The following is a 6000-nucleotide window of genomic DNA, read 5'->3' on the forward strand; positions in this document are numbered from 1 at the left end:
GGCAGGGAGCAATAGAAAGAAAGTCAGTGGAACTGGAACACAGATTGTGAGAGAGAGAGTTAAGGCAGGAACAAAATATTGGACAATTAAGGATTTTGAATTTTATCCTCAGAGCGGTGCAGCAGGTGAGACAGGAGAGGTCTGCTGTACCATGTAGGTTAGCTCCCTGGCTGGGGAGTGAACTCATTCTGCAGTGACTGCTGATAGCTTCATAGTGCTGAGACTTAAACCCTTGTACCACCAGGGAGGCCCTTATTTTAATTTTTTTTTGAGGAAGTGTCATGCTGTTTTCTGAAGTGGTTAGACCCCAGCAACTTGAGGGTCAATACACAACTCTTTTTGCATTTCAGTGGGATAGACAGTGCTCTCTCAGCTCATTAGTGGCAAAGAGCTGAGCTAGGGTTCTGGATGGGAATGCTTCCTTTTACCTTATTGTGCCACAGCACAGAGAAAGTGTGTGAGCAGCTGGGCTTCACTGCAGAACTTGAGACACACTCTGCAAGTCTACTTCTGCTTGCACACCCTTACCTGCTACAAGTTTTTTGTTTGAGCTGTCATCCCTTTAATCTGTTGAAAATCTTGACTCCCTTCAAACGTGCAACAAACATTACACAACATCTTTGTGTAATGAACAATGAAGATATTTTCAAAGTAGTTCTGGGAAATGCAGACTATACCATGACTAGTAACTGTAGAATACATCACCCATAAATGAGAAATAAACCATTTCCAACTGATTTAAGATTATTTTTCAAGGTTTAAGTCACACTTGTGAGAAGGGATCCTTTGAGCACCTGAGAGTGGGAGAGTATGAACCAACATCCAAACCCACTACAACTTACCCACTGGGTCAGGCCTTTCCCCTTGAGGCTTAGGCCCCTTCTCCCTCTCTCCCTCCCTCTCTCATGTTTTTTTTCTTTCTTTCTTTCTATTGAGGTAACATTGGTTTACAACACCATATGTGATTTAGGGGAAATGGCTCACACCTACTCAGATATAGATCATCACACCACACCCACCACCAAAACACTCATCGACCTTTACCCTAGACCATTGGGCCTCCTTTCCCCCTTGTTCCCACCCCTACTGCAGTCACATTTGTAGAGTTTGTTTTCATTTAGTTTCATCAGTTCCTTTGTTTTGCTTCTCTATATTCCACATATGAATGAAATCCCATGCTTGTCTTTCCCTTTATGATTTATTTCACTTAGCATAGTCCCCTCTAGTTTCATACATATTGTCACAAATGTAAAAAATTCATATTTTTTTTATAGCTGAGTAGTAGTATTCCATCATATTTACAGACCACATCTTTTTTTTTTTTCTTTCTATGTTTGATTTCTAATAGCTTGCAGTGCTTCCTAGAAAAATAATGACAGTCACAAAATCCAAGCACTCCTGTAGGTAGAGGTATAGGAGAGCATACTTTTTTTTTCTTCCTAATTTATTTTCTTTTATTTTTTTAAATAAATTTTATTTTTATATTCCCCATACAATTGCAACCCCCTTATTTTGACCCCAATCTCTCCCCTCCCCGTCCCCAACCCCCCATAGAGTGTCTCTGGTTCATAGTTTTTTGTTGATTTTGATTTTCACTTTCTTATAGTTATTCATTTTCCTGGTCCCTTATTTAAGTTTTCTAGATTCCTGCTATGAGTGAGACCATCCGGTATTTTTCTTTTTCTTTCTGGCTTATTTTGCTGAGCATGATCCCTTCCAGCGCCATCCATGTTAATGCAAATTGCATGTGTTTATCTTTTTTGAATGCTGAGTAATATTCCATGGTGTATATGGACCACATCTTCTTGATTCAGTCATCTATTTTTGGGAATTTGTGTTGTTTCCAAAGCTTAGCTATTGTAAACAGTGCTGCTATAAACATAGGGGTGCAGGTGTTCTTTGGAATTGATGTTTCTGTGTCCTTTGGGTAAATACCTAGGAGTGGAATTGCTGGATCATATGGAAGCTCTATGTTTAGTAGGTCCAGAAATCTCCACACAGCAGGAGAACATACTTTTAAGCCACCTGGTACACCCTTATCTACTGCCTTTCACTTAATCTGTAAGCCTCTCTTGGTAGCTTTCCTTCCAGATATTAACCTTCCAGAAGAGTCTAATTAGACCAAATCTTAATCCACTCCTCTGTCATTGGCACTTAGCTTGTTTCCAGAACTTGGTTATTGTAAAAAGTGCTGAAATGAACATAGGAATGTGTATATCCCTTTGAGTGTTTTTGCATTCTTTGGGGAGATCTATGAGTGGAATTGCTGGATCATATGGTAGACCTCATTTATTGAGCTCTTTCTGAATTTCTGTCATTTTCTTATTTAAAGTTTCAATTTATGCCTTCTGTTCATTGATGTTTATTTCTGAGCTCATTAATTTGTTTTTCTGCAATTTTTTTATTTATTAAGATTTTAAAAAAATTATTTAAGAACTAGGGTACAGCCAGATGTGCAGGAAGGTGAGAGGATTCACCAGAGACAGAGTGGGGAATAGAACAGGCAGACTTGACAAAATACACTGCTGAGGGAAGCAGCAGGCGAGACAGGAGAGGTCTGCTGCACCATGTGGGTTTCTCCCCAGCCGGCCGGGATCAAACCCGTGCTGCAGAGGCTGCGGACAGCTTCAGAGTGTGGCGCTCAACTGCCTGCGCCACCAGGGAGGCCCCTGTTTTTCTGCAATTTATTGTATCTCCTCGATTAGCCTTTCTGAGTGCTCTTATATTACTTTGACTTGACTTTCTCAGTTTTCTTCTATCTCTTTGAGTTTTTTTTTATTATAGCAGTCTGAATTCTCTATTGATAGGGAGATGTAATCTTCCATTTTTGTGTGTGTTTGGATTCTGGAAAGTAATGTCATACTTGTAATGTCATACTCTGTTGAGGTCTCATATTTCCATGTATTTTATTTTCCATCCATCTTGCTACTTGAGGTCGCTATTTTATTATTGTTTTTAATATGTTTAGCAGTAACTTAGGGGGTTTAAATTATTTTACTTTCCCCACAGGTGGTGCCATGGTTTTGTTTGATTATTTATGTTGGCCTTTGCTAACTTCTTTATGTATTCCGATTTATTCTGTAATGGTTAAGTTAGCAGGTGAGGGAGGGGCTTGGAAGGATCCAGATATTGGTATGGTTGAGTTGGGATGGGACTCGTATTTGTGGCACCCCTGATATTTTCCTTCTCTGGAGTTTGGGATGAGAGACTCAGCAGTCCCTGCATGCTGAGTGTGCCTTACGCGGTAAGCACCAGTCCCAGGGAGTGGGAAGGGAAGAGAAGATCAGAATGCCTGCTCAGCTACTATCTTTACTGGGGACTCAGTCAATATGCAGCACCCCAGCTCCTCCACAAGGTTTTCCTCTTTCAAAGGAGTATGTTTGCACACAACCTCCACTCCCCTTTCCCCAGGACCTCTGGCTGAGTTGACATCCTGCTACCAGGCCGTTCTCCAGACCACAACTCCCAGGTTCTTCTTTCCACCCACTTCCTGTTCTATGTATCATGAATCTCCTCAGAGCCAAACCTGTTGAAGTCTGCTCTGGTGTCTACTGTCCAAGGTGTAATCAGTCCAATCCTACCCACGGGACTATCCCTCCAAACAGTTTCTCTCTGGCTCACTGCTCCAAGAGCTGCAGCAGCGAGGACCAGGACCTACTATTGCCTCTGCTGGGGCCTGTCACATCTCTGCCCCTTGGCAGGACATATTTGCCAGGGCCTACTAGGTCTGGACTGCTTCCAGGCCCCATTTTGGGGCTTACTGGAGTCTTCTGGGACCTACCGCAGTGAGGTAGCTTCTAGGTCCTGTCGGCTCAGTACCTTTAAAGTGAGGAAGTTGGATTAGCTACTTCATAAATTGGATATTTTTATTTTCCCCTCTATATTTCCTCAACACCCTTATTCATGTTTCCCTGTACCCCAGAAGCTGAACAGTGTTGACAAAACACGTGGACCCCCTGTTGTTTTCTTTGCCTAACCGGGTGCCAACAGAAAATCAGAGGGTGGGAGAAGATCGAGGCTGAAGTGTTAAATCTCCTGATTCCCTCCCTGTAGTGTCACCGAAAAGGCAGTTCCTGGCAGGTAGCCCTCTCCACATAACTCTTTCTGTCTCCTATTTCCAACAATCTCCCCTCCCCTCACTACTTCAGGTCTGGTGGTCTAAATGCCCCACAATAACTATAGTTCCCTAGCCCCTGCCCACCTGTAGGTTAATAGCTTGTCTTCTCAAATACTCCCGGCAACACACAGGATTAAAAAGAGAAATACTTACATGGATGGCGCTGGAAGGGATCATGCTCAGCGAAATAAGCCAGAAAGAAAAAGAAAAATACCGGATGGTCTCACTCATAGCAGGAATCTAGAAAACTTAAATAAGGGACCAGGATTTTCCTATAACTATAAGAAAGTGAAAATCAAAATCAACAAAAAACTATGAACCAGAGACACTTTTGGGGGATGGGGGCGGGAAGGGAGGGATTGGGGTCAGATGGGGGGGTTGCAATTGTATGGGGAATATAAAAATAAAATTTATTATTTTTTAAAAAAAAATTTAAAAAGGGCCTCCCCGGTGGCGCAGCGGTTGAGCGCTGGGTTGCGAAGCTGCCCGCGGCCTCTGCGGCGCAGGTTCGATCCCCGGCTGCTCCCCGGCCACCTGAGGAGGGTCCCACATGGCGCACAGACCTCTCCTGCCGCCCGCTGCTCCCCTCAGCAGTGTACTTCGGTCCTTCTGCCTGCTCTGCTCCCCGCTCTGGCTCTGGTGAATTCTCTCACCCTCCCGCGCTTCTGACTGTACCCAGTGCATGTATAAACAAAATAAAATAAATAAATAAAACATGCCTCTATAAAAAAAAAAAAAAAAAAAATTTAAAAAAAAGAGAAATACTTAAATCCACAAACACTAATGGGAGATTACTCAAAATTCTGCTCCATCCATACAGAAGTAAAAAGATAATAGATAAATCCACAATCCTAATGGGAGAATTTAATGCATTTCCCTCACTAATTTGTAGAGCAAACAAAAATTAGTGCATATATAGATTTGAGCAACTCATTAACAAACTTGACTTAATGAACACATATAAACAATGTGCCACAAAACTGCAGATTACGTACTCAAGAGGATGTGAAATAGCCATCAAAATGGACTATATGCTGGTGCACAGCACACATCTCAACAAACTGCAAAGGATTAAAATCAGACATTGACAGTGTGTTCACCAACCATACTGGAACTAAGCTAGAAATTAATGCCGAAAGGTTAACTAGGAAGTCCCTAAATAGATGAAACATAGCAATATCTTTCTAAAATCAGGCTTTTATTCTTCTACTTTTTATCTTGATCTTTCTCCTCCACCTTGGTGAATAATTACAGAGATTTTTTTTCTTCACATTCCCACATATTCATATACTGTTTCAGCTCAAGCATTTCCTGAACTCCCTTGTTATGCTAAGCAGCTTGGCCTGCCTCCCTTAGGAAGCTCCATGCTGTGGTACATCTGAAGCCAAGTCCCAACCAGTGGGGTCTAAGGCAAGCTGGAACCACTTAACAATAAAATTATTCTTGTCTGTACCCCTCAAAAAGTGGTAGACCCAAAACTGGTCTCTATGATGGAGAACTATTTGCCCTGGAAGTGTTTTTCAAGTCACTTAGTTACTTTGCTTAGCTCTGCAAAAGAGAATCAACTAAGCATGGGCATTATAGGCAATGACTGTGATCCAATACTTAGAGGAAATTTATTTCTGAATATGATCTGTCCTAACTCCTTAGACTGCCATCCTAAGTTCTTCAGAGATCCCTTGTGTCTTTTTTTTTTTTTTTTTTTTTTTTTTTTTTTAATAGAGGCATGTTTTTATTTATTTATTTATTTATTCATTTGTTTGTTTTGTTTATACATGCACTGGGTACAGTCAGAAGCGCGGGAGGGTGAGAGAATTCACCAGAGCCAGAGCGGGGAGCAGAGCAGGCAGAAGGACCGAAGTACACTGCTGAGGGGAGCAGCG

Source organism: Talpa occidentalis, unplaced genomic scaffold (assembly GCF_014898055.3).
Source record: "Talpa occidentalis isolate TD23 unplaced genomic scaffold, MPIMG_talOcc4v2.1 talOcc4.11, whole genome shotgun sequence".
Taxonomy (NCBI): Eukaryota; Metazoa; Chordata; class Mammalia; order Eulipotyphla; family Talpidae; genus Talpa; species Talpa occidentalis.